At 42.3% G+C, this 22,017-nt stretch overlaps 1 pseudogene; it reads right to left on the reverse strand.

Annotated features, from left to right (window-relative positions):
- Positions 1 to 10,436: 10,436 nt before the first annotated feature.
- Positions 10,437 to 14,577, reverse strand: LOC119407500 (annotated as a pseudogene).
- Between the last annotated feature and the right edge of the window lie 7,440 nt (positions 14,578 to 22,017).

Genomic DNA, 22,017 nt, shown 5'->3' on the forward strand with positions numbered 1-22,017 from the left:
ATTGCAACTTTAAGTTTGCTTTTGAATGAATATATCAGCTTTTATAAATTTTCAAAGCTACATAAAGAAATCAGACATTCAGTGGCCTAACTTTATGTGATTCAACAATAAAATTATACAAGTGTTAAACTGGAAGCAGTTTCATCACAAGCCAAACCTTATAAAACTGCAGTGGCAAAACACTCTTCATAAATCCAAACTCAACACCAAGGATAACCATATAGTTGCACAGTGGTTTCAATAAAGTAGTAGATATACACCTAAAAATGTTACATAAATGGATATTAGTTACTAGTATATTCTTTGTAATTTAAATAGCCAAATTTTATAGCTAATAATTTGGGAGGCATTTTCCCGCGCCCAGACAATCACTTCTCACTTTCTTGGAGTGACCAGTGTTGCCAGATAGAGTCGAGGTTTTCCAGCCCAAAAATCTGTTAAAAACCACCACATCACACAAAAATCTGCTCAGTCAATATATTATTACATATATTTACTGTTTGAACATGAACACACATCAGTACAAGCCAAGATAATTTAACAATATGTGGCAAAACGCAACAAAAAAAAAAAAAACAGCCACTAGGGAGCACAAGCCAGTGTATCTCTTGTGACTTCAAGTTTGACAAACAAATCAACTCTGTTCTGCAGAAAAGCTTCTTCCAACTAAGACAAGTAGCTAAGCTCAAGCCAGTGTTGTCCAGACCCGACCTTGAGAAACGAGTCCATGCCTTTGTCACGACCCGATTGGACTATTGCAATGCACTGTATTCTGATCAGCCAGGCCTCCATCTCACGTCTTCAGCTCGTCCAGAATGCTGCTGCTCGGCTTTTAACCGGAACTCGTAGGTCTGAACATATTACACCAGTTCTGTCCTCCCTTCACTGGCTCCCTGTTCGTACTAGGATAGTCTTTAAAATTCTTCTGCTGACCTTCCAATGCCTAAATGGCCTCACACCCCTTTACCTCTCAGAGCTTCTGGAACCTTACGTTCCCTCTCGGGCCCTGAGATCATCCGATCAGCTGCTTTTGGCTGTTCCAAAAACAAGACTGAAGCTCAGAGGAGATCGGGCTTTTTCAGTCATGGGCCCCAAACTGTGGAACAACCTGCCCCCCAACATCAGGCAGGCCACCTCCCTTCCTCACTTCAAATCCCTGCTAAAAACACATCTGTTCTCTCAGGCATTTCACACAGTGTGAATTGATCTAGTGTTTTTTTTTTTCTTTGACCCTATGTTTTAAATGCTTTTTATTAATTATTCAGTTATTATTATTAGTGTATTGTCTTTTTTTTCTCTTTAATTTTACTCTCATTGATTGCTGTTGTCATTGTTGTTGTTGTTAAGCACTTTGATAACAGGTTCTGTTTTAAATGTGCTCTATAAATAAAGTTGACTTGACTTGACTTGTGCCGGTCCCAAGCCCGGGTAAATGGTGAGGGTTGTGTCAGGAGTGGCATCCGATGTAAAACACTTTGGCCAAAACAATAATGCGAGTTCATCAAAGTGAAACCATACCGGATCGGTCGAGGCCCGGGATAACAATGACCGCCACCGGTGCTGTTGACAAACAGGGTGCTGGCGGAAATTGTGCTACTGTTAGTTGAAGACCACGAGGAGGGAAACGTGTCAAGAGACAGAGGGAGAAGAGGAAAGTCAACAATGTAGGACTGAGGGTTGCAACTCTAAATGTGGGGACAATGACAGGCAAAGGTAGAGAGCTGGCTGACATGATGCAGAGAAGGAAGGTAGATGTTTTATGTGTCCAAGAGACCAAGTGGAAGGGCAGCAAGGCTCGCAGCGTTGGAGTAGGGTTTAAACTGTTTTACCATGGTGTGGATAGAAAGAGAAATGGAGTAGGGGAGGTCCTGAAGGAGGAGTTGGCAAAGAATGTAGTAGAGGTGAAGAGAGTGTCAGATAGGGTGATGTGCCTGAAGGTAGAAGTAGAAGGTCTGATGCTAAACATCGTTAGTGGTTATGCTCCACAGGTTGGATGTGATGAGTAGGAGAAAGATACATTTTGGAAAGATCTGGATGAAGTGATAGAGAGTATTCCCAGGGAGGAGAGAGTGGTGATCGGAGCAGACCTGAATGGCCAGGCTGGTGAAGGAAACAGAGGGGATGAGGAAGTGATGGGTAGGTTTGGTGTCAAGGAAAGAAACCAAAAAGGACAGATGGTGGTGGATTTTGCCAAGAGAATGGAAATGGCTATAGTCAATACCTATTTCCAAAAGAGGGAGGAACATAAAGTGACCTATAAGAATGGAGGAAGGAGTTGGGAGGTCGACTACATTCTGTGTAGAAGAGGAAACCTGAGGGAGATTGGGGACTGTAAGGTTGTGGCAGGGGAGAGCGTGGCCAGACAGCATCAGATGGTTGTGTGTAGAATGACTGTTGTTGTGAAGAAGAGAAAAAGAGTAAAATCAGAGAAGAAGACCAAATGGTGGAAGATGAAGAAGGAAGAATGTTGTGAAAAATTCAGAGGAGCTGTTAAAGGCTCTGGGTGATAAGAAAGAGCTTCCAAATGACTGGACTACTACAGCAACAGTAATTAGAGAGACAGGTAGGAAGGTACTTGGTGTGTCATCTGGACAGAGAATGGATGATAAGGAAACCTGGTGGTGGAAGAGTGAAGTGCAGGACGCTGTTCAAAGAAAGAGGTTAGCCAAGAAGAAATATGACAGTGAGAGGACTGAAGAGAGGACACAAGAATATAAGGAGATGGGACGTAGAGCAAAGAGGGAAGTAGCTAAGGCAAAGCAGAGGGCGGATGATGAGTTGTATGGGAGACACTAAAGAGTCAGAGTCAGAGATTTTTTATTGTCATTTGCACCTCATGTGGTACATGTGGTGGAGCGAAATTATGTACACAGGGTCCCAGTTACATCCAACAATAAAATGTATAAGAAAAACAGTAATAACATCTAAGATATGAACTAAGAAAAACATCAACTAAATATACACTAAGCATTCATAACATAAAACATTGAACATGAGCACAAACATGAACATGAGTCTGTGTGAGCGGATGTGCACACATGAACACATCAACATTGAAACAGATCAGCAGCAACATGAAACAGATCAGCAGCAACATGATATGGTTTTTCACAATGATTATTCTGGTTAGAGATTCATGAGTCTAACAGCCTCAGGGTAGAAGCTGTTCCTCAGTCTAGTGGTTCTACACTTAATGCTCCTCAACCTCCTTCCTGAGGAGAGTGGGGCAAAAAGTGTGTGTGCTGGGTGAGTGGGGTCCTTCATGATGCAGGTGGCCCTCTTCCTGCATCTGGAGGTGTAGATGTCTGTGATGGTGGGGAGGCTGATTCTGACAGACGGACTTCTGTGCAGCCTTCACCACTCTCTGCAAAGCTTTTCTTTCTGCAGCTGTGCAGACTCCATGCCACACGTTGATGCTGGAGCACAGGATGCTCTCCACTGCACACCTGTAGAAGGAGGTGAGGACTGAGCTTCCCAGACCAGCTCGCCTCAGCCGTCTGAGGAAGTAGAGTCTCTGATGAGCTTTCTTGATCAGGCTGGTGGTGTTGTTGCTCCAGCTGAGGTTGTCATTCATGTGTACACCCAAGTACTTGTAGCTGGAGACCACTTCCACCGCAGATCCTCTTATGTTCAGGGGGGTGTAGATGTTTTTGTTCCTTCTGAAGTCCACAATCATCTCCTTTGTCTTCTTCACATTGATGTGAAGGTTATTCTCTTTGCACCAGCTCTCCAGGTGTTCCACCTCTTGCCTGTAGCTGGACTCATCATTGTTTGTGATGCATCCAACCACCGCTGTATCATCCACAAACTCTACAATGTGACAGCCTGGATGGGTAGCTGCACAATCATATGTGAGCAGAGTAAACAGGAGGGGGCTCAACACACATCCCTGAGGAGAGCCAGTGCTGAGGGTTATGGTGGAGGAGGAGAAGTTGTGGATTCTCACTAATTGTCGTCTGTTTGTTAAGAAGTCTAGTACCCAGTTGCAAATGGAGGGGCTCAGTCCTAGTGTGGATAGTTTGTCCATCAGGGTTTGGGGGATCATGATTTTGAAGGCGGATGTGAAGTCCACAAACAGCATACGGACGTAAGAGTTTTTATGCTCCAGGTGGTTGAGTGTAGTGTGGACCACAGAGGAGATGGCATCCTCTGTTGATCGGTTCTCACAGTATGCATACTGATGAGGGTCCTCGTTGATGTTGATGGTTGTTTTGATGTGAGTCATGACCAGTTTTTTGAAGCATTTAGCGACTATCGGGGTCAGGGGCACTGGCCGATAGTCATTCAGACCAGTCACTGTAGAGCTTTTTGGGACTGGGATGATGGTGGCAGTCTTCAGGCAGGTGGGAACTGTCTCCAGGGTAAGTGAGGTACTGGGATGGTACCGGGAGCCTGTGAAGCTGCAACTGCTCTGAGCGTGGCCATCTTGGCAGGGCGAGAAGGACTTGTACCGATTGGCAAGACAGAGGGATCAGGCTGGAAAGGATGTGCAGCAGGTTAGGCTTATTAAAGATAGGAATCGTAATCAATCAACCTTTATTTAGACAGGTAAATGTTCTAACAAGTGAGGAGAGTGTGATGGGAAGATGAAAGGAGTACTTTGAGGGGCTAATGAATGAAGAGAATGAAAGAGAAAGAAGAGTAGAGGTCATAGAAACTGTGGACCAGGAAATGGGGAAGATTAGTGAGGGTGAAGTCCAGAAAGCTCTGAAAAGAATGAAGAAGGGGAAGGCAGTAGGACCTGATGACATACCAGTGGAGGTTTGGAAATGTCTTGGAGAGATGGCAGTAAGGTTTTTGACTCAAATATTCAATGGCATATTTGAGGGTGAGAAAATGCCTCAGGAATGGAGAAGAAGTGTGCTGGTGCCCATTTTTAAGAACAAGGGTGATGTACAGAGTTGTAGCAACTACAGGGGAATTAAGTTGATGAGCCACACAATGAAGATCTGGGAGAGAGTTGTGGAAGCTAGACTTAGATGAGAGGTGACTATTTGTGAGCAGCAGTATGGTTTCATGCCAAGAAAGAGCACCACAGATGCCATATTTGCTTTGAGGATGCTGATGGAGAAGTACAGAGAGGGTCAGAAAGAACTCCATTGTGTCTTTGTGGATTTAGAAAAAGCATATGACAGAATGCCGAGGGAGGAGGTGAGGTATTCCATGAGGAAATCTGGAGTGGCAGAAAAGTATGTTAGACTGGAACAGGACATGTATAAGAACAGCAGGACAGTGGTGAGATGTGCTGTAGGAGTGACAGATAGCTTCAAGGTGGAGGTGGGATTGCATCAAGGATCGGCTCTGAGACCCTTCTTGTTTGCTCTGGTGATGGACTGACTAACAGATGAGGTCAGGCAAGAATCCCCATGGACGATGATGTTTGCAGATGACATTGTGATCTGTGGTGAGAACAGGGAACAGGTGGAAGAGAACTTGGAGACGTGGAGGTATGCACTTCAAAGAAGAGGAATGAAAGTCAGCCATAGTCAGACAGAGTACATGTGTGTAAATGAGAAGGAGGCTGGTGGAACAATGAGGCTACAAGGAGCAGAGGTCACAAAAGTGCAGAACTTCAAGTACTTGGGGTCCACTGTCCAGGGAAATGGGGAATGTGGCAAAGAAGTGAAAAAGAGAGTCCAAGCAGGATGGAGTGGATGGAGAAAAGTTTCAGGAGTGATTTCTGACAAAAGGGTGTCAGCAAATGTCAAAGGAAAAGTTTACAAGACAGTGGTGAGACCAGCTATATTGTATGGTCTGGAGACAGTGCCATTGACAAAAAGACAGGAGAAAGAACTGGAAGTGGCAGAAATGAAGATGCTAAGGATCTCCATAGGAGTGACAAGGCTGGATAAGATTAGGAATGAGATAATCAGAGGTACAGCACAGGTTGAACAACTGGGAGATAAAGTTAGAGGCCAGACTGAGATGGTTTGGACATGTCCAGAGGAGAGACCATGGGTATATTGGTAGAAGGATGTTAGAAATGCAGCTGCCAGGAAAAAGACAAAGAGGAGATATATGGATGCAGTTAGAGAGGACATGGAGGTAGTGTGAGTGAGGACAGAGGATGCAGAGGACAGAGTGAGGTGGAGGAGGATGACTCGCTGTGGCGACCCCTGAAGAGGAAAAAGCCAAAAGAAGAAGAAGGCAAAACGCAACAATCCAACAAAAATCTTCCCAGAGTTCCCAGCAAAACCAGAATGAAAACCGCCCAATTGGCAGTAAACCGCCCAGTCTGGCAACACTGGAAGTGACACGTGTGAGTGAAAGGGGGTGGGTGTGACAGACGTAACAAAACCATGTATTTAGCAATGAGTCATGTTATCTCTTGGATTTGAACCAGTATGCTTTTCATCCAATAAAAACAAAGATGTTAACAAATAAACTGGACAATATTCTGGCAATTTAGTGATATTTCCACAGTTGTGGTCTTGAGTGGTCTAGAAATAAAATCCTGAGTCCTCAATGTCTGAGGCCGAGACAAGACCAAATGCGGTCGAGTCCGAGACAAGACCGTCAAAAAGTGGTCCTGAGACCAAGACCAGTCTCAAAACCGGTCTCAAGACCGGTCTCATGTACTACAACACTACTGGAAAGTGAGCACATTTTTGTGTCTTTTTGTTTTGTCCCAGTCTGTCCGTGAATGTACCAGTTTGATTTAAGGGTTTTACAATCCTCAGGTCCATAACAGCAAAATCACAATTTCAGTTTTGATCGCTTGTTTCAAGCATAGTTATTACCACTGAGGGTAAAATCAGGTCTCTCTTGTAAATGAGTCCTCAAGGCTTTTTTGCTGTTTTTTTAATATTTATTGAGTTTATCCCACAAAAATACAAACTGTGGTACTCCGATGTACTTTTATTAAATTATAAAAACATTTGAAAGCAGTCCAGCAACACAAACTGTACACACGCACATGTAGAGGCTTTGACTCAGTTACTGTTTTTCCTTCTTACATTTGGAGACCAAAAAGAAAGAAGCAACATCCGTGATCCTATCTGCTCACTAGAATAAGAGGGATTTCCTCTGGAGTGGCCTCTGACAATTACTGGATGGACATAAAAGGCCTTAAGAGCTGACTAGCCTGAGAATAACCCTGTTTGAGTTATTTACCACAGTGGGTGGGAGGAGAAGACTGGAAGGTTGTTAAAATGTTTTTATTTAGACCCATTACCACCCTCTTACCTCTCATCATCTTTACTTTGAACTTAATTTGTACTTTACACCCCTCCAATACTCATTCAAGTCTATTCCTTGCACCCAATACTCATTCAAGTCTATTCCTTGCAGCGATGTAGATGATTTTTCAAATTTACACTGAACTCACATCATTTGAGAAGACGTAATTTAATTCAAAAGCCAGGCTGGGACTTTACAAAAGTCAAAAACCCAATACAGAAATAGGTCATATCTTTGGAAATTAAGTTCTGTGGAACAATTTTGAGAAATTAATATCTTACCTGTTGTAGATGACTGTTAAAATAGACATCTACAATAAATAATTGGAAAAAATGGAGTTTAGTTCTGACAAGAATGACAAGCTAATGGCTAGTTTGTGTGAAGCCAATGTTCAACTGGATTACTGCTGTTTCATAAAAACTTTAATCACAAACCACCACTTCAACAAATGTAAACTATTGGTTTAATATAAAACATAATTATTTACCAAACCTGGTAACGCTCCGTTGGAATTTATTAACAGTGAAGCAGCAGCGCTGGACGTTCAAAGTGGAGGAAATATAAAGAGTTTTCTCAAACAGTAATCCAGAAAATTAGAATTCTGATTTAAATTACAGCACTGTCGACAGTAGGTTAGATTCCTGTGCCACACCTTAAATGAATAACAGTTTAAAAATAATAAGAAAAATACGAAAAATCTTCCAAACAATTTAGTGTTTACAATGCTTGACAACTTTTAAACCAATAGAATGAGTAATATTTTATTATTATTATTAAACCTTTATTTTACCAGGAAGAAATCCATTGAGATCATCAATCTCTTTTACAAGGATGTCCTGGGCTATATACACATATAGCAACAGTCTTACAAACAGTAAAATATTACAAAGTATATCATTATTTGACTTATGATCTTATATTGCAGATACTTTTGTAAAGTTTGATTTATTTTGTGCTGTTTTTGCATTTTAAAGGCAGCAACTCTTTTTTTTTATTTTAAGATTGAAATGTTGAAGGTCGTCTTGTCCTTCCTGTGCTCATACCTCAGTTCTCTTCATATCATGTCAGGATGAGCTGCACTATTCTTTATAAATGATGGCTGAATTATTCATATCAAACTTGGGTTGATGTGTTATTAACAATTCATCTTTTACAGATAAGCTACAGAATAGTTTAGTCATTTTACTCAATTTTGGGTGATGATAATACAAATAAATTGGACATACACTATTAGAACAATAAGTCTGACATCAATTACACATTTATTTTCATAAAAGACTTATTTTATCTTAAACAGAATGAATGGTAAAGTTGCATTTATACATGCAATATTAGTGGTATTTAAATTATAAATGGTAAGTTTCTTTTGGCTGCTCTCTTCTTCAGGGCTTGCCAGAGTGAGCAAACTCACATGAAAGATGTGGCGATTTGTTTTACGCAGGACGCTCTTCCTGACACAACCTGGACTTGAACCTGCAACTTGAGGATTACAAGACCACAGCAATGACCACCAAGCTACCGCAGCCTGTAATTAAATAATAAATAAAGCTATTAAAACAAAGTGTGAAAAGTAGAAAGACGTCTTGAATATGTGGTGCACGTTGTTGCTTTTGAGGCCGGCGGAATGTGAAGAGTAAAAACCAACACTTACTGCATCCATGTTTATTTATGGAGGCTTGTTGGTCAAATCCACCATTATCTTTGTGTCAAAAGATACATAATTTTTCACGTATTTATCATGTATTTTACAATGGTTTTACTGGGTTATCAAAGCTTTTAAAAGTTTTATGGCATGTTTAACGTGTGTTGTTTTGTATGTATGAGTCAGGTGTCAAAGAGAACTCCATCTCGTGGAATGTTGTGGATAATAAAGTTATATTGAATGAGTGATTTTATGTTGTGCCGTTTGTAATTATGCTGTGTTATAAGGTGGTGAAACTAGTTTTTAAACATTTTCTATGTGGGCATGTGTTGCAACAGATGAAAACACTTCAGCGACCTCAGTAACTTAACTACTGTCTGCGGTACCACAAGGCGTTCCTAGTGCTTTTATTAAAATCTGACCTCTGCCTCTAACAACAGACCTGAGGCTGTAAACACAGAAACAGGTGTGAGGTGTGCCCGGGCTCTCCTTACAGTTGAAACAAACTGCTTCATGTGACGTTCTTTTCTGAAACGAGATTTGTAAACTAACAACTTGTAAATTTACCACTTTGTAAAACAAAACATTACATTTTCAGTTTTCTTTAGTTCACTTATTGTTGAAAGAATGCAGGTTCTTATCAGTGAATTAAAGTTTTTCAAGTGTGATATTTTAAGTACACAATCTGCAGCTGTACATTTTTTCTTTCCCTCAAAGTGGTTGATGCGATTGCCATTTTATAAACCTTTACAATGTTGTCAGTTTCACACCACACAATTATTTTGGCAGAAAAATTATACACCTTCCAAAAGTGGCTCATGCTGCACTGGAAGAGAAAGCTCACTGAGAAGCATCAATGCAAACATGATGGAGATACAAATGCATCCATTTATTGATGATTAGGTTACAGAGACAACAGGTTTAGATGTCTTTCTCCACAGTGACAAACTTCACCTACTCATGAAGAAACTTGAGTTGGTCCCAGTGGGATTTCACTGAAAAACCCACAGATGAAGGTGGAGCATCCTGATCAGATGCCCAAACCTCCTCTGCAGATTCCTTTGTCTTGAGACCCCATCCATAAACACCACAACTGGATTCAGAGACATGGGGCCATTTGTCTTTGCCATTCTAACAAACCATCAGGCGGCTGAGAAAGGGGAAGAAGCAGAGGTGTAGTCCATGTCATTGGTCCCCAACCTTTTTTGTGCCACGGACCGGTTTAATAGCAAAATATTTCCATGGACCGGCCTTTAAGGTGTGGCAGATAAATACAAAGTACAACAAAATAAAATGATACAACTGGCATAAAACTGGTATTTACTCTCTCTAGTTGTAGCAAAGGTTAAACATGCCTTCAACATTAGATACACCCCTTACACCTCCGTTCTCCATTTGGTCAGGAGCAGGGAGTGGGGGTCTGGGCTGTGGGTGGGCTTTGGGGGGTGGTTAGGGGTGGGGCTGGTCCTCCGGTTCTCCCTGGGTTGTTTGGATTTTTTTGATCAAGGTTCCTGGTTGCGATGGCTAGCCCTTTGACTGAGGTGGCTGCCAGATCCCGTCAGGGTGTCGGCTGTGTGGTCGTTGGTGTTGTATGGTGGCGATTGGGGGTGTGGCTTCACTTTGACAGGACGCTGGCTGGTCGGTCTGGTGTGACATAAGTGGTGGGGGGTGCTGTGCGTATGTGGAGGTAGGTAGGTGGTGTGCCAGGATTCTTCTGGGCCTGTGGTGTGGAGTTGTTGGGGTGCCTGGTCCTTGGTGCGCTGGGCCAGCCTTCTTCAGCTGCTTCTCCCTGCAGCTCTGGTCCCCAGCCTGGGGCCAGCTTGCGGTTGCTGGTGGGTGGGTGGGGCGCATGGACAGCCTGACAGAGGCTCTGTCGGGCTGTCTGTTTGTGCCTGTTTATGTCTCAGGTTGGGTTTCGGGTGGTCCCCTCTCTTGGATCATTTTGGCCCCCCCATTTAATGTGGGGTCTACTTCCCCCTGTCGTACTCCCCTCTGGTGGTGCCCCCCCCCGTCGCCGGTGCATTAGTGGTTCTCGGCATCTGGGGCTGGGTGCTTGGGTGTGTGCCGGCCCACCCTGGTGGCCGCTTGACGGGGCCTGGGTGCCCTGGCTCTGTCGGGCCTCTGTTGTGGGGTGGTATGACCTTATTTCTATATAAGTTTTACTGAAACTTTTTGACTTTTGGACATTTGTTATGATGCGGAACTATAACAACATGGTGTTTTTTTTACAGTCAGAGCAGCTGACATCTCAAAAGCTCAAATAATTCTCAATTACAGCCCCAAATCTCAAATGAGTTGAAAAGGAAGCACCATGAATGTATTCCCATCTACCTGCCAGCTGTGCTCAAGTACCTGACTACTGAGATCCTGGAACTAGCAGGAAACGTGGCTTGTGACAGCAGAAGGACTAGGATCATCCCTCGGTTCTGCAGCCGGCTGTCTGCAGTGACAAGGAGCTGGCAGGCTGCTGGAAAGAGTGACCATCGCTCTCGTTCTGCCTGGCATTAGGGTGGTTCTGCAGCCCGAGAGAACCGAGAGGCCGGCCTAGTCTGGGTGGACGGATTGGACAGCATTGATGGCTATTTTCTTTGGATCTGCTGTGGGGCAGATCTTTTCAAGAGATCCTTCCTGCCTACAGCCATCAGTATCTACAACTTCTCAATGAAACAAGGATAATGAGTTACAACATTTAATGTCCCTTCGGTTTTTAAGTATTTTTGAATTGAATTGAATTGAACGTCTATGGAGGCAAGCTCGATCTGCGTCAAGAGTGAGGCATAGACAGATGTGGCGAAGAGCATCTGGTAATTTTTCAAGATAAAACGTTTCGAAACAGATAGTAAATAAAACGGCAACAATGTAAGTTGTGTATTCTTTCAGTGCAGCCTGGTATCAAATCATCCATGGACCGGTAGCAGCCCGAGGTTTGGGGACCACGTGTCTACAAGCTATGCAGGCATACTGAGTATAGCTTCTAAAAGATTTAGAATTTCAGTATATCCACTTACAAGTGCCCAATGATACGTGACATATCATTGTAAGTTATATCACGTGTCATTGATATGTTGAACTGCAGTTAAACACTTCCGTAACAATCTGTCTGTATGCAGCGCTTGTTTATTACATTCTCTTATCCAGCACAAACTCCCCCCAGCTCTTCTCTCTGTAGACCAGGGGTGCCAAACTCATTTTCACCGAGGGCCACATCATCATAATGGCTGTCCTTAAAGGGCCAGATGTAACTTAAAAATGTAACTAAATGTAATGTAATGTAATGTAAAATAAAATGTAACTACTCCTTAATGTTAAATAACTCATTATTTATTATAACTTATTCAAGTGACAATTACAGTTGCATAGAAAACATATGTTTGCTTGTTGCTCTAACATAAATCTTTTTAAATTTTGTCAGCTTATGAAAACCCACATAACTCCATTAATGAAGGATCAAACTGTCCAAGTGAATAAAGAAAAATAACAAATAGTCAAATAGCTTTGAAGACATCCTAAAACTGAGCTGCAAAGAACATGTATGACACATGTAGCATTTTACAAAAGAAGGCTACACACAGCATTGCATCCAACTGATGGTTTGATGACAACAATTTGCCTGCATACACACATAAGACCTGCAAACATTAAATAATTACAACAGCAGCTATACATAAATAATATGTAATCAACTAAAAAAACAAAATAAAGGTTGACTCAGTTCACAACTATATTACTCAAGTTTTTTGGTTAGTCTTTGATGAGGAGATGCTGCCTGTCCTTGAACACACCAAGTGGATTCTCTCTCTACTATCGATTGATCATGTTCTGAAAATGATAAACACAAAACAAAATGCAAGCACAATCATTAAATTGCACACAGTTTAACTGTTCTTCTTCTTGGTTGAATTACATTTTATTATATTTTAGTTTTCAAAAAAAATGCTAACCTGTGTTTTTCTGACCAGATGTCTGACACCGTTTTCCCATTGCCAGTGTGTCAATGTCTGGCTTTAGGTCCTGTGCTGAGGCACTGCGTAGAACAGCATGGAGGTTGTCATCCGTGAGGCGTGATCTGTGCTTGTTTTTGTTCAGATTCATTATGGAAAAAAACTGTTCGCACAGATAGGTGCTTCCAAACATGGACAGAACACGGGCAGCATGAAGTCGAAGCTGTGGCATCAAACCAGGGGGCATCAGACGGTAAAAGTCCTGGATCGCAGCATCCTGGAACTTTGCTCTCAGGCCACTGTCGCTTTGAAGCTCAATTAGCTCCATCTGAAGGTGTTGGGGTGCAGTGCAGACATCGGTGGTGAAAGGATTGGCAAAGATGTCAAAGCCAGACTGTTGTGCTCTGAAGTCAGAGAAGCGCCGATCAAACTCAGTCTTTAACCAGCTCAGTTTGGTAGCTAACTGAGCACATGAAAAAGTCCCGGGAAACGAGGCTGACATGCTCTGACAAACAGGAAAGTGGACAAGATTGTCCTGTTTCACTTGCCGCATCCATAAGTCCAATTTACGCTGGAAAGCCGTGATCGTGTCGGACATCTGCGTGATGACTTGTTTGCGTCCCTGCAGCTTCTGATTCAGCTGGGCGAGATGGTCGGTTATGTCACACAACACAGCAAAGTCACACAGCCACTTTGGATCTGATAGTTCAGACATGAGTTTTCCTTTACTCTGCATAAAAAGAGCAATGTCTTCCGTGAGCTCAAAAAATCGCTTGAGGACTTTGCTCCTACTCAGCCACCGCACTTCTGTATAGTACAGCACATCCCCGTGTTCCGAGCCCATCTCCAGCAAAAACTGCTGGAACTGACGGTGATTCAGGCCACGCGCCCTAATGAAGTTCACTGTTTTCATGACTGTGGTCACAATGTCCTCCATCCCCAGCACCTTCCCACACAAAGCTTCTTGATGGATAATCCAATGATACGTTATCAGAGGCGTGTGACAGTTCATTTTTTGCATTTTCCTCTTCATTAGTCCAACCAAGCCCACTTTTCCTCCACACATTGCTGTGCACCGTCTGTAGTTAATCCCACCAAGTTTTCCCACTGCAATGCATTTTTACTTACAGACTTCTCCACCGCATCAAAAATGTCCTGTCCCGTCGTGGTCCCATGCATTGCAGCCACATCCAACAGCTCCTCAGTGATAGAGAGGTCCGACTTTACGCCTCTAATAAAAATTGATATCTGCGCTGTGTCTGTGTTATCTGTGCTTTCATCAACAGCTAATGAAAAAGCTGTGTAGCTGCGTGTCTCCTCGGTCAGCTGTGTTGTAAGATTTTCTGCTAGTTCCTTCACTCGGTTCGCAATGGTGTTTCTTGATAAACTGACATTTTTAAAAGTCTGTAACTGGTCGGGACACACCTGCTCACAGACATTCAGCATGCACTGCTTTAAAAACGCTCCCTCTGAAAAAGACTTGGAAGCGTGGGCGATTTCTTCAGCCACAATGAAACTAGCTTTCACTGCGGCCTCGTTTTTGGCTGTGGATTTCGTGAACAAACTCTGCTGCGACCGCAGTTTGCCTTTTAATTCTTGGGCAGTTTGTTGCTTTTCTTGAAGGCTAGCTTTAGCGTACTTAGCTCCGTGTTTGGTGTCAAAATGTCGACGCAGATTGTACTCTTTGACAACCGACACCGCCTCGTAACACAAAAGACATACTGGCCTTTCTCCTTGAAGCACAAACAAGTATTCGCCTTCCCATCTTTCTTGAAACAGTCTTCCGTCTGCATCAACTTTTCTCTTTCTGGACATTTTGGGATCATTATTTATATCTCAATTCCACGCGTTGGCATGGATGTGGAAACACTGCCGTGGCTACCGAGGTAGAAAGGCATTGTGGGAAATATAGTTTTTGGTCAAAGCACGCTCTTAATTTATTTTTTTGGTATTTATTTTTAGACACTCAAAACTTTTAAGCTCTCGCGGGCCACATAAAATGACATGGCGGGCCACATCTGGCCCGCGGGCCTTGAGTTTGACACATGTGCTGTAGACGATCCCCTCCTGTTCATTAGCTATGTTTACATGCGCAGAATTCTTTGACCGGATTGAAATGTGTTCTGTTTGAATAATTTAAATGTATTGTTTACATGGGCACAATCTGTTCATGACGAGCGTTTACATGCAGCGGGCTTTGTTCTGAACAGCAGTACTGACATGCACAGAGTGGTAAACTCTCCTTAAAAAAACACAGAAGAAGAAGTTCTACTTCCGGGTGAACGTAACAAACCTGAGCACCCAAAATGGACCCGCGACAGGTTTTAATGATGGTGGAGACGTTACTGCACTCCCTGACTGAGCTACAGGTAATACAGATCATTTTGAGCTCTTTAAAAGTTTCTAGTAGAAATGTTGTGTCACTCACCGACCAGTTTTGCTTCCCTGACATGCTAACATTATTAGCATTAGCCAGGCGGAAATGGCAAAGTCGCACATGCGCAGTCAGGTCAGTTTTTCACGATCAGATAAAAACGAACAGATTAAGCGTTTACATGCGCACCCATCGGGTTACGGATCGGCGTAAACCACCCGTTTCGTTCTGATCACAAATTATATCGGATCGCATCGAATACACAAAAAATAACCCGAACGGAGTGTTTACATGACACACTTTTATTCCGACCGGCCATTTGATCCGGTTACTTATGTCCATGTAAACATACCCACTGAGGCTCACAGACATTGGCTGAGCTCAAGTTCACTGCACAGCTCACTGCTTTGACTGGTTCCTTATCCAGCTGCTCCTGTTTGACTGGCTGGGGCACAGCTGCTGCAGGAGCTCAGTCATTGTACGTGTGCAGCAGCCGCCACATGATTATCATGTGTTTGTGCAGTTACTTTAAACAGCTGCTGTTTGGAAATGACTGAGTTTTCATACCTCTGGTTTATAATAGTTTGAAAATATACCAAATATTGTTTCCATAAAGGATTAAAAGTGATGTTAAACACACAAATTCAAATGATTAAACTTTTTGTTTAATTAAAGTGCCAGCTGGTTCCCAAGACTACGAATGTTATGTGATGATTTGAAAACTTGGTGGAACATCTCCACCCTGATTGTTCATATCTCATTTAAAATGGTACTTTGACAACTTTAAAGTGTGTTTCTGCTGAAGGGTTAAGAACAATTAATATCTTACCTATTACAAGTATTTTTAATCTGTTGAATTGTGTTAATTTGGAGAAATAGCATTAATTCTGATATAATTAACAGGATAAATGTCTGAGTGATGCTGAGACCTAATTCTTAAAACACCTCAAATTAAAAAAAAATGTACAAGCTATTTTTTTTTTTTTACCTTTCTACTTTAATGCCTTGCCTGGTAAAATAAAAGTCAAGTATATATATTTTTTTTACTGCTGTCAGTTTTGCATTACACAGTTATTAATGGTAAATATACAGCACCTTTCTATCTATCAAGACACTCAAAGCTCTTTACAACAATCTGTGCCTCATTTACCCATTCACACAGCTCTATACTAGATCTCTACAGAGAGTAATCAGAGCTTTATCACATTCATACACTGATGGGACACACATCAGAGGTAATGAGGGGTTCAGTGTCTTGCCCAGAGACACTTCAGCATGTGCCTGCTGGTGGAATTGAACCCACAACTCTTGCACTAGAGGATGACTGCTCTAACCACTCAGCCACAGCTGCCCATTAAGGCAGAACTATCTCGATTCTGATATCTAAAGTGCTGCAGGCTGGACTGGAAGTGCAACAGCTAGCTGCTGCTGTTATATGCAGTTGCAAGTAACTGTAGAAATCTAAGAAAATAATCTAAAAAAGTTAAATCTGGTCCTCTGGACATTCAAAAAACAAAACAAAGCAAAACAAACAAAAAAAAAGACAGTAGAATGACAGACTGAGCTGAATACAGCACCTCAGACTGAGGAAGTCTTTGGGATGAAGACGAAACGTTTCTACTTTTTTTGTTGTTGTTGTTTTTGTTTTGCTTTGTGTTTTTTGAATGTCCAGAGGACCAGATTTAACTTTTTTAGATTTTTCTACCTGGATTATTGAGCATGCATCAGGATACTAAGAAAATAATGGTGCAGTAAAAGTTGGACAATAATGTTATGGTTCCTAAAATATCTTTGTGAACCAGTATGAAATTTTGAGACTAGGTGTTTTTAAATAGCAGCAGTTCACATCAGTCTTGGCCCTCCGACTAGCTGTTAGCTCATCATTCCAGTCAGAACTAAACTCAGTCCTTCAAACTGAGGTCATTCAAAGGGCTATCTACAACACATAATATAATATTTTGTTCTTACCACATATTTCAGCTTCAAAGTATCATAATTATCACTTTAATTGTAATAATATCAAAAAATATTTGGATATGTGTAAAAAAGATTTTGACCAGGTGGTGGCTTCAGCTAACAAGAATTTTAATGGGTTTGTTAAACTCTAAGATTGTGAGGAAACATTTTAAAAACATCCATCTATCTGATAAAAAGTCTTCTCTATTGGTGACAAATGTAAGTCATCTCTTGATGATCAATATAAATGGGGCCTCCTGTTCATTGTTTTGAGCCTAGAAGTATGTAACAACAAGCACCGCTCTGCAACAGAAACAAGAAGACCAATGAATCCTAAGGAGCCTGAGAACAAACAAAACATACATACGCAACATATTCAGAGAAAATTGGGGTTCAGATCTACTTTGCAGTTTTGCTGAGCGGGTCATCCAGTGGCAGCACGGTGGTGCAACTGGTAGAGCTGCTGCCTCTCAGCGAACAGGTCCCTGGTTCAAACCCCGGTCCAGGGGCCTTCTGGGTGGAGTTTGCATGTTCTCTCCGTGCATGCGTAGGTTTTCTCCGGGTACTCCGGTTTCCTCCCACAGACCAAAAACATGCATGTTAGACTGATTGGTAACTCTAAATTGTCCCTAGGTGTGAGTGAGAGAGTGAATGGTTGTTTGTCTCGTTTGTCTCTATGTGTCCCTGTGATGGACTTGCGACCCGTCCAGGGTGTACCCCGCCGCTCGCACAGTGACTGCTGGACATGGGCACCAGCGACCCCCGTGACCCAAAATGGAATAAACGGGTAAAGATAATGGATGGATGGGTCATCCAGTGACGTTGCTCTGCTGGCCAGTCAGTCATTCAACCTTCATTTAAACAGGTTAGTCCCACTGAGTCTCAGGGACTCATTTGCAAGAGAAATCTGATTTTAACAAAGAGTGATGACAACATTGGACAACAAAGACAACAACAGACAATCAGAACGGATGCATACGAGTTTATTATTATTTTTTTTTCAGCTGCTGTCTGCTTACGCCAAAATTTTCACCTCGGAGTAGTTCACTTGGAACCACAAACAAGGAGGTTCCATAAACCGAACTGAGTGGGGGGAGGGGGGTATGAGTGGGCAGGCCCTTAACTGGTGCAGTGTGACGCAGAACCAGTGAGAGTTGAAAATGTGGCAAAGCACCATATGTGGTCCCGGGATGTATCCCGCCTCTTGCAATGATTTCTGGAGATACAGTATGTACCAGCTCCTTACAACCTGGAAAGCAACACTGAGTGAAGAAAATGAATGGTTAGATGGATGGATGATCTACTTACATTTCCAAGACAAAAGCAACAACACTGAAAAGGCATGTCAACCACAAACTCAGGAGTCCTCTGACAGCCAAGCACTAAAGGCCTCCTGCTTCAGCTTAATGACATTCATTACCACTGGTGTCCTATTAATTTGCATCACTACAAAGTTTTAAGTCTGAATGTGTTTTTAAAGCTAATGTTCACTCAAGAGAGTGACCTTCTGGCCACAGAGGGAAGATGCAGCTGCAATGAATGTCTTGAACATGACCTATTCAGAATATCTGTTTTGACCTCCCTTAAGACATGCAAAAACACCCAGAAATATGAATTGAACCTCTCATGGACAGAAGCATTTGCAAGATGCTCCCAGTTCACCCTTACCACCTCCCTGTTGTTAGGCCTGTGCCGGTTGTGTGTACTCACCCTGCAATTGCTGAGTGCTGGTGATGGAGTTCCTGAGCAACCACCTGTCTTCAATCCGGTTGATGAGTCCAGCTGCTACTTAAGCCTTGGAGGAGGTTCCAGTCTTCGCTGAATCATTCAGTCACCTTGGGTACTGTGAGACAGCCATTTTAGTGTTTTCTCTCGTGAACCTGTGTTGATCAACCTGTGTCTCCCTGTGATTTTAAGGCAAGACCTGGACTCACCTCCAAGAACTGAGACCTAGACGAATCTCCTCCAAACTGGACTCATTTCCTGTGGAACCTCATCACCCAGCGGGACACTCCTCCATCAGCCGCCACCTACAAGATACTCATCGAGTCACTTGGAAAATACAAGGTTTCATTCACCCAACAGACACCTCGCCTACCTCCCTGAGTCTGCCTTCGAAGATCCACCTGTAAGAGAAGGATTCAATTATCCAAAGTAGCAACAATATTCTCCTACCCATCATTAATCTGTCTTCCCCTTTTTTCCCCTCCCTTCCAGGAACTCAGACTTCCTGTTCCCCAGCACTGTAAATAAACTCACTGAACTTTTATACCGTGTCTGTAATCCTTCTCAGCTCTGGTCTGAATTTGAGTACGATTCCTGAGATTAATCATAACACCTGTGGGCCCAACACCTGCAGGAAGAGTCAAGGTTGGGCACAGTGCAAGCCGGGTGGCAGACGATGGCGTGGCCCTGTGTGTGCTGATTCCTGCCCTAAAGTCAATTAAGTTCAAAAATACTTTATTAATCCCAAAGGGAAATTATTTGTTGTTGTAACTCGTTATCCTTGTTTCATTAGGAGATGTTATGGATACTGATGGCTGTAGACAGGAAGGATCTCTTGTAAAGGTCCAACCCACAGTGGATCCTAAGAAACTGGCTGCAGATGCCGTCCGATCCATCCACGCAGACTCGGCTGGCCTCTCAGTTCCCCCGGGCTGTAGGACCGCCCAAATGCTGGGCAGAACTCCTCCCAGAGTGATGGCCACTCCTCCCAGCAGCCTGCCCAGCTCCTCGTTGCTGCGGACAGCCAGCCAGGGGACGATCCCGGCAGTGGTGTAGTCTACATTTTTGTACTGGGTATACTGTGCTTAGAAACCGAAGTTCACTGGTTAGTACAATGTATTTGTCAATTTATTTTGATTTTTAAGCATATTGAACATTTCAAAATGTCTCTGATGCTTCTATTTGAATAAATGTAGAACAAACTTTGTACAACAGTTGGCTTTGTATGTTATAGAAATAATAAAACAGTATCAAAGCAAAACATGTTCAAGTATTAAGTAGTAAATGCTGAAGTATTAATTATACAAAAAAACAGGTTGAACCAACTCAATGTGTCTATAAAATGTTCCAAATGTGTTGACAATGGCACATGCCCAATATGTCACGTATTACTGGACATTTTTAAGTGGGGATACTGACATTCTCAAGCTTTTCTAGTGGGTATACTCCGTATGCCTGCGTATCGCATAGACTACACACCACTGGATCTCGGTCCTTCTGCGATCACGAGCTGTGTTTCCTTCCAGTTCCAGGATCTCAATGGTCAGGCACTCAAGCACAGCCAGCAGGGAGATGGGAATGCATCTATGGTGCCTCCTTGTCAACTCATTGGAGATTTGGGTCTGTAGTTGAGATATTATTTGAGCTTTGAGATGTTAATCAGCTGCTCCCGATTGTAAATATCAGCTTGTTGCCATGGTTACGCATCATAACTAATGTCCAAAAGTAAAAAAGTTTCAGTACAATCCTTCCAGCTGCACAGCATCCGATACCAGAGAAACAATCATCCAAAAAAAGTGATTTACATCCAGAAAAAGAGGAATTAAAGTTTCCAAAAGCAAAATCTCAGAATGAAAGTAACAGAGCTGCTCCAACATGCAGCCACCCCGAGCGGCGCAATTCTAGAACTGGTAAATAAAACTGTTTTTTTCTTAAAATAAACTGGTTCTGGGGCTGTGAAGTGTCTTTTCCATTTTTTAAAGACATGACTGTTCATCAGCTGTAAATAATCTTAGGCCTGACATATCTTTTCCTTCCACTTGTCCACTGTCCTCATTTTGAAGCACGGTGTGCAATTTTTCATCATGGTCAGGAAGAAAGACTGGATAGAAAAGGAATATAAAGCAGCCAATGAAATGAAAAACTTTGAAAGACTTTCAGGAAGCCTAAATTCAAAGATTTCAGGGATGTCTGGGTCCTTGAAATTGAATTTTGAAAACATGGTGGTTTAAAAGTTTTGCATTACTATGCTGTTACTGTTATAAATCAAATAGGGATAAAAATAAGGGACAGTGAAAGTTTCAAGAGATTTAAATTAAATTACCCAATAGAGTTTTGGAATGTATACACAAAGATTATATCAAGGGAAGGGTCAAATAATATATCTAGAGGGGAAAAAAACATGCATTCCCATGGAATAAAACACTTCCTAATCAGAGCCAGATGTGCTTTCTTTATATTATCAACTCTAGAGGTATTAATTCAAGAAAGTAGAGACCATTTGCAGAGGTGCAAGGATTTCCTTTTCCCAAAATCATCTCCATGACTCTAATCATATTTTTGATGGGCCAAAACACACAAGCTCAGAGCCACAGTTAAACAGGACGCACCCCAGTCATCTCTCCGAAGGTCAGTTCTCAGGAACATGATGAACTTTCACAATATTGTGAAAACTGACCCTGCAGGGGTCTATTACAGGTCAAATATTAATACAGTGACTAATATTTTCAGTAAAGGTGGCAAAAAGCTGGAAGTGACTGAAAATGAACCAACACTAAGTGGTGATGGTTAATTAATCAACACAGCATGACACCAGTTAAACATGTCTGCTTCTCAGGTACACTCAGCACGAGCCTCCACAAGATCCCAGAAGGAACGATTTGGTATCTGAAAGAAAATGTAAACAGCAAATTCTTCTTCAAAAATCCACTTTCTCCCACACTCTGGTTGTTTCTGGTTTGTTGAACCAGGGGTAGAACTAGGAGCATGCACAAACCCAGCTGTTTCAAGGACTTTCTGTTTGGCCTTGACATAAAAAGACCTTGTGTGTGAAGACCACAGTGGTCTTCACACCACTGTGTTTTTACTTACATCCTAGACCAGTGTGTATTATATACCTTGACCTTTGACTTTACACCAAGTTCAGACTACATTCATATGTTTTGTTTTGCTGTTTATTTTAATGCACACTGTAAATCATC

This window comes from Nematolebias whitei, chromosome 1, assembly GCF_014905685.2.
Source record: "Nematolebias whitei isolate Nwh7 chromosome 1, NemWhi1, whole genome shotgun sequence".
Classification (NCBI taxonomy): Eukaryota; Metazoa; Chordata; class Actinopteri; order Cyprinodontiformes; family Rivulidae; genus Nematolebias; species Nematolebias whitei.